This window comes from Xyrauchen texanus, chromosome 37 (assembly GCF_025860055.1).
Source record: "Xyrauchen texanus isolate HMW12.3.18 chromosome 37, RBS_HiC_50CHRs, whole genome shotgun sequence".
Taxonomy (NCBI): Eukaryota; Metazoa; Chordata; class Actinopteri; order Cypriniformes; family Catostomidae; genus Xyrauchen; species Xyrauchen texanus.
In genome coordinates this window covers 34,734,253-34,753,602 of record NC_068312.1, presented here as the reverse complement: position 1 = coordinate 34,753,602, position 19,350 = coordinate 34,734,253, and the positions used below count along the sequence as shown (strand labels likewise).

At 39.7% G+C, this 19,350-nt stretch overlaps 1 protein-coding gene across 3 annotated transcripts in view; it reads left to right on the top strand.

The window, feature by feature from the left end:
* The window catches only part of LOC127631025 (plexin-B1-like), an 84,828-nt gene that overhangs the window by 14,528 nt on the left and 50,950 nt on the right, over positions 1–19,350 (top strand). Inside the window, exon 1 of one of the 3 annotated variants that reach the window (XM_052108965.1) lies at positions 9,968–10,086. The exons of the other annotated variants lie outside the window; for them this stretch is intronic. The gene's annotated coding sequence lies outside the window, so the exon portion shown is untranslated. Of the gene's footprint in view, positions 1–9,967; positions 10,087–19,350 lie in introns of those variants that run through there. 3 annotated transcript variants of the gene reach the window in all.

The following is a 19,350-nucleotide window of genomic DNA, read 5'->3' as shown; positions in this document are numbered from 1 at the left end:
CATGTCTGTTTTTCTCTCTGTTTCTCGTTCTCTCGCTCCCCTTTGACACTGTGTGGGAGTGAGATTTGCAGGGTAGATTATAGAGTGTGGAATATTGTGTGTGAGAGGCAGCGCTGCCACTGTAATTGGTGCCTTTACTCCACAGCTGTCTGAGCAGTGCAGCATCTGTTTTACGCACATACATACGACTCGCCAAGCCGTTAAACCAGTCGGAACTATTGCATCCTTTGTGGTATTGATTTTTCTAAAGAATCCCAGATATGTGTGTCACTGAAGTATTACAGGAATATTCTGGGTTAATTACAACTTCAGTGCTATGAACAGCATCTATGTCTCGTCACTCAGTTTGCAAAAACTGCACATGGAAGCTTAGGAATTTTTTTTTTACATTTCAGGAACAATACCGGCAGCTGTGCTTGCCAGAAATGTACCATAACAAATATGATGACAATGTTTCAGGCATTATGGGGTGTAATTGTGATGCCTGTCGATTTTTCGGTTAAATAACATTTATATTATTAAATGGTATAAACTTGATATACTAACCTTCTGTAACTATTAAAGTATGCTTTTTCACTTTAAAATATATTGTTAATCACCATAGTAACAACAAAAGGCCACATCGTGACTTAAAGTTCATCAAGATTGGTTCTTTCTAGAGCATTAATTTAGAGAAAGTTCAGTGTCTTTCACACAAACACAAAACACCATCAAGGGTACACATGTGACACTAAAATATTACAATAAACTTGGGGTGGGAAACACTTTTTTTTTGTATTGTTTTTCTGAATTCGAGTGCCTATAACTCTAGAAGTATTTAAAATATCTTCAGGTTCTTTTAGATTCTGGTTCAAAACTATCTTCTCTTTTGGTAACCTCATATTCATGGCCCTCTATGGTTAAATCACAGAGATATGGGGCTCTCAATGTGACTCCATTACATTATAAATTGTATACAAATGGTTCAAAAGCAAATGTTGGTCATGTGGTATGAAGCTAATTCTTCATTTCCAACAAAATGAGTCTGAACTGCAAAAAAATGTAAAAAATTAAATTAAATAAAAAAATACACTATGATTAAGAACCGGCGACACAAATCTCATCTGCACTACAGCATACTCAAACTGGCACATCAAAAATGGTTACGAGACACGCAAGAACTAATGCTGTCCAACCTGGGATGATGATGCTTGACTTGGAAGTTTTAATGTGCGCACACAGTATGTGATTTGAGAGCTGTAGTAGGGGGGATTTTCAGCAAATAACGAATTATATTTTGGTCCGCTCTTCAAAGCTATCATGTGGCTTCAGAAGCCTTGCAATATAGCGACGTCTTTTACCATACTTTTATGGTGTTTCAGAGACCGTTGACAGCCCCTGGTCACTGTCTGCTTTCATTGCTTTGGAAAGAACACCAAAAACATTTTAAAAACACCTTTTGTTTCATGGAAGAAAGACGTACGTGTGTGGAACAATATATGGGTCAGTAAATGATGACAATTTTCATTTGTCGTAATGTAATATTCCTTTAACCTAGAATATTCTTTAAAAAACAGCAGAGGTACTTTGTTTATTTGGATATTCTATGGGATGCTACATATCTTGTTTGCACACAGATCCTTTGCAGATTGAGCTCAAAGTACTGTGGAAGCAAAACATGCCTTTATTGCATGTAAATGTTGCAACATGACTTCTAGAAGTAGCTGTGTGTAAATGAATGCCTCTTTTCCTGCATTTTGATCACCTCATGTTGAGATGAGTGATTGCTTATTCTTTCTTAGTAAAGCCAAAAAATTGTCTTTTGCTCCCATTTTGCAGTTCTGATACGATTGCGTTGCGATGTGCTCTCTGTAATTGAATCTCTTTTGATTTATGGCAACGCTGCCAGGGTCTTGTGGCATATTGTAGGTTGTGGTAATAATAGAAGATGTTCTTTTCTGGGGGGTCGGTAATTGAGAGTTGTTCAGGGATCAAATATGTTCTTTTGTTCTGCTGCAATGTTGTTTGCCTTCATTGTCAAACCTGTTTTACCACATTGACAGGGTTGAGGTGATCTGGCAGCCATGAGACCCCCCCTCTCTCCCACTTTCTTTCACTGTGTATCTTGCCTTTGGCATTTGTCTGCTGTACCAAGGGTCCTAGTGAGCACACCCATTGTGTGTCTGGGACTGTCCTCCAGGGTTACATCTGAAAAGTTGTGTTGTGTAAAGAGAATCACAAATAACCCACATGGAAAAGTGTGCTAAGGCATACCACTATAAGATTGCTTACTTTCCTAAGCAATCAAACTTATTATTTTTGCCGGGCGTATTATAAAACGGGTTTAAAAAAAAGCCTAGAAAGAGGGAGTTATATAGTATTAAGGGAAGAGAACATCATAGTGACTTTAGGGCTGGGTACCGATGCAGAGTTCCCGCTTTAATTTCATTCTGATTTAATTTGGGTATATTTAAGTCATAGGGCCCTATTTTAAGAGAGCTATATCTTAAGCGCAGCGCTATGTGGTATGTCATATGCGCAAAGTCAGTGGCCATGGCATTTTTATATTTTCGTGCTAGCAAACTACGTGCTCAAAGAGCTAACGGGCTGGGTTAAGTACAATTTAAGAGGTTCTACTCCGGTTATTGCACCCTTTGTATCCTACTATATATTTCATTTCATGTCAAGCAACATCAATATAAGTGAAGACAGACATTTCATAAGAATTTGGTTGTATAAATGGGATGAATGCAATGGATTTCCTGCTCCGTTTGTTGCCTGCGCTGCGATTTTGTATGTTTTGTATGTTTACTTTCAACCTTGAAAATTGGTTAACATAATAAATAACCATATTGTAATGCCTATTTTTGGAAGATCTAGTCAGTGAAATAAATACTTTTTAAATGAAAACAACTTCCTACTACTTCCATAATTTTCTCTTTAATTAGAACTTGACAAACAAATTTAAAAATAAAATAAACACTCCGTTTTAAATCAACATTACCATAATACTCAATTTCACATTATGCTACTGTGGCAGGGCGGAGGGCGGGGCCGGATCGTGATCATACACACCCGGTCCCTTATCAGGCTAATCAAGCCTCCGAGAGGGATAAAGGCCGACTGCGGGAGGATTGTCGCGGGAGAGAGAGATAGTTTATGGACCGTGATGTGTGTGTTTGTGTCCTTTTGTTTAAGATTATTATTAAAATATTATTTATATCGTCAAGCCGGTTCTCTCCTCCTCCTTTCCATTGACTGCTTTACAGCCACATTTCAGTCTGATATGTTGTTGACCAGTATTATTATTAACTTTCCTCAAGAAACTGAAGATCTTTTCAAAGTAACAAAAAATTACATAATTTTAGTTAAAAAAAATACACAACGAAAATAACACGTCTTTTTTATTTTTAAAGAAGAGCATTACATTTATTTTAAATGTATTTATAAACACTTCTAGCAAAAAATACATATAATTTTTTTTTTAATAGACAGAAGTAATACAGAGCGCATCTTTTGGCTTTCATAATATTCTTTAGCGTGCTTCCTTTTAAATTATTAAAACAGATTGTTTGTATTACCACAAGTGATTATCGTCATGCGACAGTTTACAGATTAAATTTTGCGAATCTGTGTCCGCTTTTGTGAACCAGATGTCACACCTTTTTTAATAACAAGCTCCCCTTAATTTTCGTAACTTTTCTTTTGTATCAAAAGATGTGTGTTGTAGTCAAGTGCACCTCGGCACGTTAAAGAGATGCTCCAGGTGTCTGGATCACAGTGACGCTGTCCCGGCAGCATGTGTCAGTCAGAGCACGGTGGACTTAAGCATCCTCCGCTGTAGAGCGCTTAGAACCAGCCCGCAAAATCAGAATAGCAAAGAATAAGCCACGAGTTTGTGGGCGGATTTTGTGACGTTGCCTGATCTGCAAAAATCCTTTAGAAAATCTGGCATTAAACCAGTGCGTGCAAATAACCGGCAAATTAATTTCCTGCTCGAGCAGTTTCACGGGAAGTGTGCCCACTGATAGTTACGGTCACGTTGCGCACATGGATATTTACATATCTCGATATACACGATATAGCAAAATCTCTGTCGATTGATATTTTATATTGTGTCAGTAGTAGTAGTAGTCGTAGTCGTCAGAATTAAAAGTGATTGATAGCGCTTTGATCAAATATGCTGGTGGAATCCCCTAACTGCAAATGCAGGAACAGATTTAAGACTTTTCGCCGAGATTAGATGTGGTTCTCAAAACAGCTTCATACAATGACATATTTCTCAAGAAAATAGCATATTGTGCTTTGCACCACTTCCTTAACATTCAATACACCCACAGATAGCGCAAGCACTCCCACCCATGCCTACTTGCGTTCTATGCTTAGCATGAAAAATGCGCTTAGGATTAGCATTCTCGTGAAAATCAGATAAGACTGTATAATTATAATACATTTATACTTTTTAAAGCTACTAAAGTTAGCCCAGCCAAGAGCAGAGCAGAGTAGTTTTCTCATTTTTGTTGTTTGATAAAAAAATGAACAACACACTAGAAAGCAGCAGGTCTTTAGGCTGAATTTACACCACAAGTCTGATATATTGATATAAATACACTTTACTGCTGTTCACATTCACTTTAGACATAAATGACTATTTATATTAATACATCACCAAGACTGATTTTGTAAGTATTTGCGCATTACCGTAACTCTGTAGAAGATAGATCTTGTGATTTTAAGAATTGATATCGGGATTGTTAAAATAAAGATTAAAAATTTGTTTTTGGTGATAAAAGTTTTGAAGCGATTTGGTGAGCTCTTTAGACTTGGGCTAGGAAGTAATCACCCAGATCACCCAAGCAGGTTATCAGAACAGCCTAGTAACTGCATTGCAATACACTACAAACCACTCACTTTTGCATGGGTAAGCACCACTCACATCTTTATAAAATGTTCAAATCTAGCTATTCCGTATTGTCATGTGTTCTTCTTGATCAATCTTGCTTCTAATGTCTATTGTGTTTCTGAGTTTATGCAGTTGCCAAATGTATTCCTTTTTAGTCCCATTTACTGTTGTTTTTCCTCCAACTGTTCAAATTTGCAACAACACATCAATTATTAATATTTTCAATTCATAGTCGATTAACGAATCCCAACTGCTGTGACAAAGCGTTCCAAAGAGAAGACACTTTAATATCGCATGTGAGGTGCAGAGAAACGTATTTCTCATCTGCTGTAGCCTCAGGGGCTTCTGGATGAGAAACGCAAACTGAGTTGAAATGAGAGCGAGTGAGATATTTGGCTCGTCATGTATAAAGGAAACTCTGCTGCAGAAAGAGGTCATCGGTCATGTCCAGCCACAGTAGAGCCATTCACACCGTGACGAGGGCCATCCAACATGCAGGGAGGTCACGGCGCTTCCGTTAACATACACACTGTCATCTTTATCAAGGCCCACTTTGATATTGTAATAGGCATGTGGTTTGCGCATTTAAGCAGCTTTCCGTGACTGGACTGTTCTGTCGGAGAGATGGGATGATAGAAAAGTCCAATGGAGAGACCGGGGGAAAAAAGTTGAGTGAATTTTGGATGCCCTCGATTATGAGAGACTCTTTGGGCACTGCCTGGCATGCAGTGGCACAGAGGGGTATTATTGCATTCTGTTTGTTTTTTCTGTTCCATTTGTTTATTAATGTTTTTCAATCACTCATCTCTTTTCCACTTTTTCTTCAATACCCTGATTTAAAGAATATTCCAGGGTTCAAGTTAATCTCAGTCGACACTGGCTGTGTGTTGTTCGGATTGGCCTATTCAGTTCCATTGTTAGATGTAACTGCAACCCCAATTATTTAACTTTTGTAGTCAACATTATGCCACAAATGCTGTTGATTGAGAATAATAATGAGAGAATAATGTTGATAAATACAGAATAACATAAGTTACATTGAATATCGTCAAAAGGATGAAAAATATTAAGGGTTTATATTGCCCAGCCTTGGTGCCGATTCTGTGTGATGATATTTGTAATGCTTTGCTTTGAATAAAAAAGCAACAACAACACCCACATTCAAACACAGGTTCTGCAAAGTGCAGCGGTCTGATTGTTGAACTGCTTTGTGAGTAATAATGCATCACCAGACAAACCACAAGGTTCAGCACTTGCTGATGCATCTTTATTTTGAGCTACAGCGAAGATGCATGTCCAGCCAAAACTGTGTTCTCGTTCTGTTCTCTTTCTCTAAATAAAGTTTTGTGTTTCTCAATACTTTTTTAGATTTCTAATACACTCATGCCCTTTAAAGGAATAGCTTACCCAAAATGAACATCCTTCACCTTAATGTCATTACAAATTCATATTTTTTGCTATTTTTTTGCTGTATTTTTTTCTTTGGTATGTTTTCAAAGACAAATGGAGGACAGTGACCATGTGTGCCAAGCTTCCAAATGACTCGTGCTATTTTCCAAGTCTTCTGAAGCCATTATATATTTATTAAGTCCTTTTTTCCCTGCCCATTAGGTGGCGATATGCATGAAGAATGCGAATCTTATGAAATACTTATATGCTGCCTTTTATGTTGAGTTTGAGCTCAAAAATGTATTGTATGGACCTACGGAGTGAAGAGATTCTTCTAAAAATCTTCATTCAGCAGAAGAAAGAAAGTCATACACATCTGGGATGGCATGAGGGTGAGTAAAGGATAAGAGCATTTTTATTTAGGGGTGAACTATTCCTTTTAGTTACTTTCTAAAACACTATATCAAATTAACATATTCAGAATAATGTTTCTGTTTCCTCCTCCACTCAGCCCCACATGTTTCTCCCTTACAATGACTTGTTATGGGGCAAACACAGAAACTCAATCAGACTTGCATATGAACATACTGTAATAATAATAATAGATCTATTGTCACACATTATACATATATTTTTACATATATACAGTGAAATTATTATTTTTTTCACATATCCCAGCTAAGCTGGGGTCAGAGAGCAGGGTCAGCCATGATACGGCGCCCCTGGAGCAGATAGGGTCAAGGGCCTTGCTCAAGGGGCCAACAGTGGTATCTTGGCAGTGTTGGGGCTTGAACCTCCAACCTTCTGGTCAGCAGTAACCCAGAGCCTCAACCGCTGAGCCACCACTGCTTAATAATATTATTTTTGAAATAAGTGTAACCCTATTAATGCACTTAAAGTAATTCAATTAATTGAATGTCAGTTGTAATCTAATTACAAGAATTGAAATTGTGTTACACTACTTTTGACCTAATTTGATTACTGTAACTAGTTTTTTTATAATTGGATTACACCCAACACTGCTTATGGTTGTCTCTGTAATTTAAGAGATGATAAATGCAAGTATTTTAACTTTAAAAAAGAACACTTTATCATCTTTAACATCACTTTTCTAAATTTGTGTGTTGTTTGTTTGCTGTAACTGTTGGCCTCTCTTTTAGATTTCTGCGCTGTCCCCAGTGTGACATACCTCTCATAGTAACCAGCTATATGAATAATATTGACTATTGATTTTAGGCATCTCTAACAGCTTTGCCCTCTGTTCCGGAATATTAATGCAGTGGATATGTATTGATGTCTGCTTCAGGGTGTGTGTGTGTGTGTTAGAATGCGTTTTTCTCTTAGTCTGTGCACTCCATTCACTGGTTGTGCCAGTGTGTATTTGGACATGAAGAGCAGTTTAGAGTCCTCCTAACAAATCAGCATTCTTCTGTTGTGGGCTCAGTCCTTGGCTCTAGGAGTGTAAACAGACAACTGTTGGGCTGCTCCGTTTGCTGCCAAAACTTCCTATGCGAACATACGCTCCCAAGTCCATTCCTCCAAACACGGCCCTCCGCTGTCATACTGCACTGCTATTTTTAATTCAGTGCCATTGTCATGCACAAACCGGTAGCGTTTTATTCGAAAGTGATTGTAATTAAATGAGAGACAATTTGTGTTTCCTCGCATCCTCTCCTCCCCCTCACTTCATTATTTCAGGGATGCATCCATTTTTGTTCCACCTGCCAATAATGGTTTCCACCCACCGTCGTGCAGATTTCCCCCCAATTACTGCATGTCACCCTTTCACCCTCCACCACCCTCCACCTCCCTCCCTCCCCGTCCATTCATTACGCTTGCTAGCGCTCTGCATCAGTCTCTCTCTCTCTCTTTTCTCTGGTCACTCTGTCCGTCTTCGCCCCTGTCTGGTGCCTCCATCGCTTTGTGCGCTGGATTAATATTTTATGAGATCCTTGATGACAGGTTTTCACTGCTGAGCAAACAGCCCCAGCTGAGACAACCCCAACCCCACCCCACCCCCCGGTCTCCTGCATGCCTACTCATCAGTAAGCCCACTGGGGAGCCCTTCTCTCTCATCTCTTGCTCCCCTTCACTGACTCTCTCTCTCTTTCTATCACTTTCTTCTCTGGCACTAACTAAATACAATGAGCCATTGTATTTTCTTTGCTGGGGGGGTGCATATGTTTGTGGAAAGGTGTGCATATGTTGCTGTAATGATTCTCCCTCTGGTGTATTTAAAATACATCCCTTTAAATACACTTGTAGGGTGACACCGTGGGAAATGTCACAGCCGGGTGACATTTGACAAATGAAGCCCAGCGGATGGCAAAGAATTGACTAAAAGAGGGGCATTCAAGAGATACACGTTTGTTTCTATTGGTATTGTGTGAACTCGACAGTATCCGTGTCAAAACCCCCGGTGCAACAGAAACATGCGGGTGTCAAACCCCATCTGCTCCCTCCAGCTGCGGTGCGGTGAGGCGTGTCCGAGTCTCCCCCCACTCGAACACCCCAAATCCACCCAAGATGTGGCTTTAAATGCAGACTGTTTACATTTCCATCTGAGAGAGTGAGCATTAAATATTAAGGGTAGGTACCACAGGCAAAAGTAAAGATTTGGGTTGGATTTAACCATTTTGACTTTGTACTATACTGTTATAACAACTGTTAAAGTTTTAAACTAATACAAAGTAACCAGTGGAATTTTTTTTGACACAATTTGATATCACCTTTGCATGTTACACCTGTTGGTTAGCATCATTCTTTTTTGCAAATGTATTTTTATAATTGGTACAGACTAAGCCTAATTTTTGAGACACTTTTTTTTTTATGATATTGATGGTAAAGGTCAGAGTTTTTTTTATGTATGTATGTATGTATATATATATATATATCTTTTATACCTGCCATTTTATTTTAATGGACCAAAAAGCTTATACTGTTAAGTCTTTTGTTTATCATTTTGCTAAATGTGCCTTTTTGACAAAAGAGTCTTACATTTACTAATCACTGTTGATCACATTTAAACCAAAATTAAAATTGTGACATTTTCGGTTGGGTTCATATTTAATAGCCTGAGATTGTCTAATTTGCGAATTTTATGCGTTTAAATTTGGTCACTATAATACAAAAAAGCTTGTTTCTATATTTACTTTGACAGTTCCATTTTGATCAAAGGTGATGTTGTTTTGATAAAGCGATTTTAGTCGTTATGCCAACTTTATACATTTTTCTAACTTTATCAACGCTCCGTCACCAAAGCCCCGCCCTTCAAATACATATCAGCCAACCCAATGTTAGCATACCCGAGCGCACAAAATGATTGACAAAGAGAGCTCGTTTCTGATTGGCTAAAATGTACGGGCCGCTCCCAGAATCTTTTTTGTTGTTTATAAAGCCCAGGGCGAACACAAAGATGTGAGAGAACAACTATTTCAATTACATAATTTAGGTAATGGTGGTTGTGTGTTATATTCAAAAACAGAGGGAGAGAGAGAAATAAAATAAATATTGTTGACAGAATCTTTAAAGGAAAATAATCTTTTTAGCGTATTCACCTGTAGTAATGACAACCCCGCCTACTCCATAAGCGCCCCACTGAAAACGGTTTCATGACGTATTCGGGAAGACCCGCCCACTCTCTTCAGAGCCGCTGTACTGCTCGCCCGTGTCTGTGAGCCGCTTTGCAACAAAGTGCACACGCATAATGGGATTTACCGGGTTCACTTTCAAGCGCTTTTGTTTTATAACAAGTTATATATATATATATATCGCTTTGACTTCTAAGGGGATGAAACGCTGTGCCTCTGACTGAAGTGAGTATGAAATATGCGCTGGACAACTTTTGAGTCTTTTCTTGTGTTTTGGGATCGCGTGCGCTGAATTTGCTGCTCTGCAGATGCTTTTTTTTTATCTTAAACTTGTCATTCTAAACATAGTCATTGTTTACTATTTAAAGAGAAGAAATGTGTAACTTAAAGAAGGACGTTCTTTTGAATGAAAATGCTTTGTATTGTTCTAAATTGAGTTATAGTCACATTAAATATCTTAATATGTTAATTACATGTTAAGGTGTGGGGAAAAGGAATATTGTATTGTTTACATAATTTAACCCTCATGACTGACATTTAGTATTTAGTTGCTGTCTGTGGACTCAACATAATGCATCTTTGTGTTGCAGCTGTTTGTTGTTCAGCATGTTCTGTTCTCATTTTATATTTAATAACCTTTCAGTAGGTTCACTGCAGTCAGAGACTTCTGAAAATATTCATTTATTTTTTTTAATTTTTTTGGCTCTTAAATTATGTTTAAAGAATGAGCTTTAACAAGCTTCACTCTCCCCACTTCATAAAGAAGAAAAAAATGAGGTTTTAATCTTTTTTGTAAGTGCCAGTCAATGAAATGTGGTTTAAAACTGATTCTTAACTGTTTATTTCCAAGTGTTTTTGTTTACAACACACACGCGTATGTATATATCAATGCAATTGAAACAATATTATCAGACAGCTGTGTTGGCAGATTCAAAATGTATTCCCAGGACTCCAATTAGTCCAAGGTGACTAGTCAAAGACCTACAAATGCCATGCTAACCTGTTGTGTAGTGGATCTAATGTATTCAGGCTTAATTGGAAGATAACTAGATGTTTAATCACACATTTACTCAGTGGTATTCCAGCTACTGTATCAGCAGCTTGCGGTTATTGTACCATTCCTCCGGGGAGTTGTGGCGTGCCACTGTAGGAGTCTGAATTGGGATTCTGTCTCTTTGCCAGGCTGTACCAAGTTTCAGACCCGGAGAAATGAAATCTGAACGGGTCTCTTTCACTCTCTCTCTTTTTCACACACACACACTCACTCCCCCCTTGTTATGACTCCATTGTCTCCCCTCTAAATGCCTCCTCCCTTTTAGTCCCTCAGGAGTGGTGGGTTTTTACCTTGTGTTCAGCATATGGGTGGTGTTATTTGCTGCTTGTGTTGACATTCTTTATTGTTTTGTGCAGACGGCTGGTACCCATAAACAAGTTTTTTTTTTTTGTGCCTCCCTGTAATCCTTAATTTGAAATTGCATGTTTTTGCCATCTTCAAAGGAAGCGCTTATCTCGTAAAGTGTTTGGCTTGTAAACGCATTGGTGAGCCTTCATTCTAAGTCATGACACTCCCCAGACGGGCAGACAAAACATAGAGCTGTTGTTTCTCTTTGGCTGTTTTCGGCCTCTAAGACCACTAATAAATAGCGTGTGTTATGTAAAAAGTAGTCAGTGAGTTCAGTGACAGCTCCCTTCCAGTTATTTTCACCGGAGCGAGCATGTTTATCTGCCCCCATCAATTAATTAATGTTGCATTTTTATGCACGCAGCTGCTTGTCAGGGTGGTGATGAAAGCAGGGGCCGTTTGCGAGCCAGAGAGTATGGAAGTGTGAAAATGAGAACCGAGGGTAAAACCTAATAATCATCATCAAATGGTTTGATGCTTCCAGAACTGTTTTTAAAATTCACAGAGAGTAGATGAATTTCTCGCACTCATCCAGCTTATGAATATAGATGTGCACCTTTCTAACCTGCCCGAACTGCAGAATTAAATCACCGTGAAACTGAAATGGCAGCTTTTTTTTTTGTTGTTGGTTTATGATAACTCTAGCTTGTTTTCAAAGAACTAGCCAGTGTCGTTTTCTTGCGATAAAGTGTTCTCAAACATAATTATATCTCCCATTGTGGCCATTATGGCTCATTACCATCAAAATGAGATGTCATCATATTTGTTTGTTCGGAGAGGTGATAATTATAAGGGGGCGGAAATGATTGGTTGCCTGACTCACTTCGTCCGACCATGTGTTTTTATTTTTTTTTCCACCAGAAATTCCTTCAGGATCCAAACAGCACGCCACAGCACCCCGCTAACCTCTGCTCGCTGGCAAACTCTCCTTAACGTAGCGCCCCGATGATATCAAATATCTAGGGTCTGTGAAATATGCGCAAAATATTCATGATCTCAGTTGGAGACTATAAAGAAGAGATGAGGAGTGGCTTTGGAGAAAACGGAGGACAGATTGCAACAGCGACATAAAGATAGTTGAGTTGACGTGTAGGGTGGGAGTTTAACAAAAATGAAGATTCAGTAAATGCGAAACCGAGAGTCTTGTAGAAAATATTACAAATCTGAGTACCCAACAACTGTCTCTGATGAAATATGCAAGAGGTTACATTGCTAATCGCTGTATTTTATCACACTCCCCTTCGCTTGCGGTTTCCGTTCTTCAAACATCTGGATGCTCTTTGTTTTTTTCTTTCTTTCTTTCTTTCTTTCTTTCTTTCTTTCTTTCTTTCTTTCTTTTTTTTTAACTTCCCCCACCTTCACTCTCTACCCACTCTTCTCTGTTTCCATATTTCCCAAAGTATCACCCCCCTCACTTGGGCGTAGAGTATGGAAATGAGAACTTGCCCCCCCACACACCCCAGGCGTTCTCTCTCTCTCTCTCTCTCTCTCTCTCTCTCTCTCTCTCTCTCCGTTACACATATATACACACACACTTACACTGGGTGTGCTGACACTTTCATGCCTGGCATCAAAGAGACTTGCAAATCCCAGTCACTCTCACTTTCAGTGTGCGTTCAAAGCGCCAACGTGAGCGCTGTAATAATCGCTGGTGTCTCCTCAATGTGCCCGTCTCTAAGAGATGGTAAAACGTGTTGCAAGGCACTTTGTCTTTTCCAGGTTCATTTCCACTGAAATTCTTCACCCTGACACTTGCCGTAGCATGACACAATCTCACCTGCCCCCATCTGCTGTGGCAGCCCACCCTAAGTGTGCACTCTTTGTGCAACAGACGCAAATGTAATGAAAGCCATCTTACCTTAGAGATCCACGCCTTGATCTTGAGGAAAATTGATTGCAATTAAGCACAAATGTTAAGCCATTTTGCAAGAATGGAATAATTAGCTGTCATTAATTTACAGTGTGTCCCTACATGCAGAATTGATAAAAAAATCAGCATTAATTTAATCACAATGAAAGACTGCAGACTATATAGGTCTGTCAATTCAGACATTCTGGATAAGAGAGATGTTTTTTCAGGTACGTAGTGAAAAGATGATGTTGACAGCATGGCACAATCTCTCTGCACCCTACCCGCTGTGATGTCCCACCTTATCTGAGCCCTCTTTGTGTGGCATATGATCAGACATAAAATGTGGTGCAAACATCTAAACCAGTGGTTCTCAACCTTTTTTGAACAAACGCCCCCCTGACCTCTTCATGATCCTCTTAACGCTCACACACACATTTTTTTAAGATGAACCAATCACGTGAACAATAGCGTAACTAACCTAAATGGCCAATGAAAAAGCAGCGGTCGTTCGCGCACTCAATTAGGCAATATATACTAGGCTTCAAATTTGAATAGCCTACAAACGGTCATTTGATTTCAAATGACTAACAAAGATCGACAACAGCTCGGCCACCTGAACTGAACCAAGAAAAACGATGTCAAAAACAGCCACTTTTTTTTTTTTATTAATTACGGTCATTAGTGTGAGCCCTGAGCACTAATTATGCGCCTAATTATGTATTCCGCGTTATGTACAGAAAAAGCCGGTGAAAGCACTCCTCTATTTTGCGCTGAAAATTCTCCGCCTCTTAAAAGCATGTGTAACTTAGGAAGCGGCTCTCCTGGCATATCCTCCTGGTGAAGTGGCAGCAGTAATCCGAGCAAGACGAAGACATAGGCTAAGGAGAAGAGCTGAAAAGATTTTTGCGCAGGCCGCCTGTTGAGTACCTCTGAGTAACGCCCCCATTTGTGCCTGAGCGCCCCCCTCTCTGCTGCCTCGTTCACACCGCCCCCCAACACTGTCCAAACGCCCCCTAGGGGGCGATACTGCCCCCGTTGAGAAACGCTGATCTAAACTAAAAGATCAGGCCGATAAATCAATTGACATTTTGCAATTTGTTTTATTTGTATCCCCCTTTTTCTCCCAATTTTGGAATGCCCAATTCCCACTACTTAGTAGGTCCTTGTGGTGGTGCGGAGGACAAGTCTCATTTGCCTCTCTTTTGAGACAGTCATTCTGTGCATCTTATCACGCGGCTCATTGTGCATGACACCTCGGAGACTCCCAGCATGTAGAGGCTCATGCTGCTCTCCACGATCCACACACAACTTACCACACGCCCAATTGAAAACGAGAACCACTAATCGCAACCACAAGGAGGTTACTCCACGTGAATACCCTCCCCAGCAACCGGGCCAATTTGGGTGCTTAGGAGACCTGGATGGAGTTACTCGGCACACCCTGGATTCAAACTCGTGACTCCAGGGGTGATAGTCAGTGTCAATACTCACTGAGCTACCCAGGCCCCCCAATATTTTACCATGGGTCAGTTCCAAAGTCTATGGATAATGCAAATTTTTCTTTTTTCGAATATTTCTTGTGAATTTCGAGTAAATATTCTGAAATAGATCAATATATTGACCAGTCCGTGATTGGCCGTTTTGAGATTATTTGCATTGGCCGATAACCATGCCAATTAAAAAATCTACCGACCACCTATTCTAAGATTAATTCACTTTATCTTTCTGTTTTCTAATATTTATAGTGAATTACAAGTAAATATTCTGTAAAAGGTGTTGATTTAATTAAATCACATATTTATACTTCTCATTTGCTATTATTAACTTGTATAAGCCTATATCCAATTTTTATTGCCATCAAATTGGCTGTCAACCAACCTGCTCTCTATTTATTAGTATTACATCGGCCATTGAAACAAATCCTTACTGTGGTTGACCACTACTTGGGTCACACCTTGAACTTATGAAAAAGTAAATTAAATTGCAAAGAAAATGTCCTGTCAAGACTTGCTTTTTATCAAGCGTTTGCAGGAATGAAAACATGCTGATTTTTATGATAAATGTCAGTTAGATGTTATGATGTTCACACAAAATATTCACCTATTCTGTAAGATTTTGAGAATTGGTTATTGACAAACCCACAATGATCAACCACTGTTCTGACTTGAGTCCCGGGATGGGCATTGGGTGGGAACATATTCTGTCATAGTATATGGTGGCAACGACCCTGATTAGACCACATTTAAAAGTTGTACCCAGACTATAATATTTCTGCCAATTCAGATGCTGTACTTTAAATTATGAGAAACCTTTTTGTCAAACATGAAGAGAAAGACTGCAGAAGTAATTCCATCCTCTGACAGTGCAAACGCACAGCATGGGTGGGGTTCGCAAGTCTGTCTACTGGCTCACTCCCATGGAGAATTCATGGCCTCAGAAGCTCTTTTTTTTTTTAATACACGCTGACTCTCTTTTTGCTTTATGTCTGACTGCACCGGCTACATGCTTTGTGTGATGACCTTCACATTTTTGTTTGAATTGTGGAAATGTGTGTATCTGTCTGGAAACCTGTGTATGACTGCTTTGTGTCTGCTGTTGTGTTTAAAGTTCAGTTACGCTTTGTTGTCAAGAATTAGACAAGCATACACACTATCATTGCTAGCATGTCGGTTTCTATGGGTAATGAGTGTTGAGTGAGCTTAGCAACCCTTGCCAGTATGTCCATTTTATAGTATGCTGCTGTCTTCAAGAGTAAGTTACGGAGATTGAAAGGAAGAGACTGTGAACACACACACACACACACACACACACACACACACACACACACACACACACACACACAGAAGATAGGGACGGCATGAGTGCTTCCAGGCAGAGTCAAGGGGTCAACCTGCAATTGAAATGGCCTTCAATTTGTCGCTGGATTTGTCACACGTTTTGGGAGTGATAAACGCTGCAGCCTCCATTTTAAGTTGTTTTTGCATATTCCAAAACATGATATTATTTGCAATATACTCTTATTATAATTGCTATTGGTCTGGTTTTACAAAAGTATTGAGCAAAACCAGCCTCCATTTATTTCCTGCCATTGTCAGATCCCAGTTCTTTGTGTGCGTGTAAGGAAGAGCTCGTCTTCAATATATATTCTGCTTCTGTTTTTTCCACATCCTCATCACAAAGGCAATAGCTTCTCCTCTCTCTTATTCAATAGGGAGTGTGTTATCTCTCTCCCATGATTCCCCGATATTAACATTTAAGTAAAAAAAATGGAGATGAATGCTGATGCTGCAACAACTCCTAAATTCAAACTGCTTGTTTTGACACTGCAAGAGACCTCCCGCTCGCCCGATTTTAACGCACTTTTGTACGGTGTCGCTATCACACCGTCTACTGTTGTTGGGAGTATCTGTGTTGGAAAAGCAGCAGCAGCAGCATTTTCAATCAGGTCCTTTCCGTATCACTTCTGTTTGCCATTTTTAGTAACATTTTTGGTGAGGATGTGGCTTGGTGAAGTGTCCTTTTTTCCATGTTGAAATACTTTCTCCTATCCCAGTTTACTATGCAGAGACAACTATTAAGTCAGGCTAAGTAGGTTGATTTCCCAGAAAAGTATAAACACTGGCTGTGTTGCACGAACAAAACATTGCTCTGTTTGTTTAAGCTTCCCGACTAGCCCTACATACTCTAGCAACATTAGCTCATCCAGTGGTGCGAGTTTTTTATGGCGAGACTTTGCTATTTGGTCAGCCAATGGAAGATGAGGGGGAATATTCGAGCAACCTGTTTCAAAACAGTCAATATTTAATTAATTATGTTTGGTGATGCGGAACTTACAGACTTCACCTTTAAATGCAACTTTCTAGGGGTGAAATCTCATGTCATTTACTTCTGGCATTTAAGCACGTATATGTCCGATAATAGTATTAACTTTTAAAGAGTCAAATACTTTTTTCCCCACTTAAAATGTTAATCAAGCCTCATCATTTAGTTTTAATGGGCCGTTCAAACCCAACTGATTTTGTAAAATTTTTCTATTTAAAACAATGCATTAGATGGACATCTTTGACTGTTGCGCTGTGTTTCATAGTTTCTTCAGCATGTCACACAGGAGAGTGCATAGATTTTCAGACGTGTATCTTTCAAAAACGCATCTTGAGACACCTGCTTTCTGTTCTATTCATTGTACTAGCTTTTAACGCAAAAACGGGTTCGGTGTGAATGGCCCCTTATATTTTTTTCCAACCTTCTCTCAGGCCACGTCCACAGTTATGTGTTTTGAAGCAAAAACCTATTTGTGTGGACGTGGCGGGCTCACGTTGTGCTGCGTCTAGCTGTTTTTAATGCAAGAACACGTTCGGTGTGCACGCCCCCTTAAGCTGCGTTCACACTGCCAGCGACACCCTCCCATTCATTTTCAATGAGCGTACAGCGACGTCCAGCGACACGAGCTGTCGCGACCATTGGCGACCAGATGTGGGCGTGTCCAGCTACAAAGTTGAGACAAGTTTCTTCAACTTTATTCAAAAGAAGAGCGACTTACGGGAGCGACAGCCAATACGAGAGAAAACGGTAGAGCTCACGTGATCCTTCTCTCTCTCTCAGCTCCTGCAGTAATCAGGGGACCCACCCTCTGCAGCAGCTCATCAAACTGGGTCCTGTCAAGACTGAAGTACTGCTGGAACCGGACTTCATCCAGCCGCAGCTCCTGCACCAGATGGTGGTACTCACCTTGCTGACTCCGATATTGAGATCCGAGATGGTTTTGTGGACCAGACAGACGGACGTTTACGTTTTCGCCACAGATAAACAGCCGCTATGGCAAAGAGCGCGCCTTGTTTCTCGTTCATCTTTGATATAAAGCATTTTATGTACTGATTCCATTTACATTTAGTCTTTTCCCTCCAAAATGTTTGTTTTTAGTGGCAAGAAAACTGATTCGGTGTCAACAGCAATGGAATGGCATCCGTGAATGTCATTTATAAATGTTACTAGGCAACCAGTAGCGGGAACGCCCACTAGCGACCTAACCGCCAGCCACTGGCAGTGTGAACGCAGCTTGACATGACCATTTTCCACCCTTTCTCGGGCCATGTCCACATTCATTTAGCTTACAATGATGTTTACATCTCTCATCCACAATAGGACGTCGTTTTCCTCCACTGAAAATTTGAATTTTGAAAATGTTCTCCATAACAGGTTACTTTGGAAAATGATGATGTTAGAAAACTAAAACAGATTAGTGTGGATGTGGCCTCAGATCCTTAAACTTGAATGGGCTGTTCTTGCTGCTGTGCCTTTAAGCCTTTAGGACTTGCAAATGACATCTGTTATGATTGGCCCGCCTCTTTATTCTGGCATAGTTCACAATATTGTACATCATGGCAGGCCACTTTTCTGGATACTGAATTGGCATTGATGTATAATCGTGGGACATTATATGTTAATTTGCAAACCATGCATTATATGTTAATTTGCAAACGTTTTGGCAGCTTAGTTTAGATACAGACTTTGTGGCCCGTGGAGGGAGTTTTGAGTTCTGAAAGTTAGAGTATGTTCATGCAGCCTACGTCAAACTCTTACGTATATACGAAATTAAAAGATCTTAAAAGGTTTTTTTACAGGAAAGTGTTCTAGAATCGAAGCAAGTCAGCATCATTTATCATTTCCTGTTGTGCCAGTCCTTGACAAAGCAGTTTGTGACTGAGGATAAAGATGAAAGACCAACTGACGGCCAGAAGTCTGTCTGGTCCTATTCCTTTTGATCGTGTTCATTAAACACAGATAACACAAGTCTGTACGCTAGTGATACAAAAGTAGCAGCCCTACTCTGCTTTCAGCCCTCATAAACAAGGTGCCGAGTGAACTCTTCAATCTGAAGCTTAATTGAAAAGAAGTGGATAATCTTGCCAGCATGTCAGACTGTCCGTTTCTTGCTCACCATCCCTTTGAAGGTGTAGACAAGGTAAAATGTTATGCATACTGATAGACTCTTGCTTCTCTGGATTCTTTTTGGTACCCGTCCTCTCCTTTGCTCTCTGTCTTCATCTCTCTCATATACCAGGCCCTGAAGACTTCTTCACTGCTGTGATATTAATTAAAGATGAATTTTCTCATTTTTCCCTTTGTAACTTTATTGCTACATACTTGCTCTCTTCTGATACTTTTTCTCCTTCAAAAATTAAGTCAAGTTCAGTGTACTGATTTAGTTAAGCCACTATCTAGACGACGTGTTAGC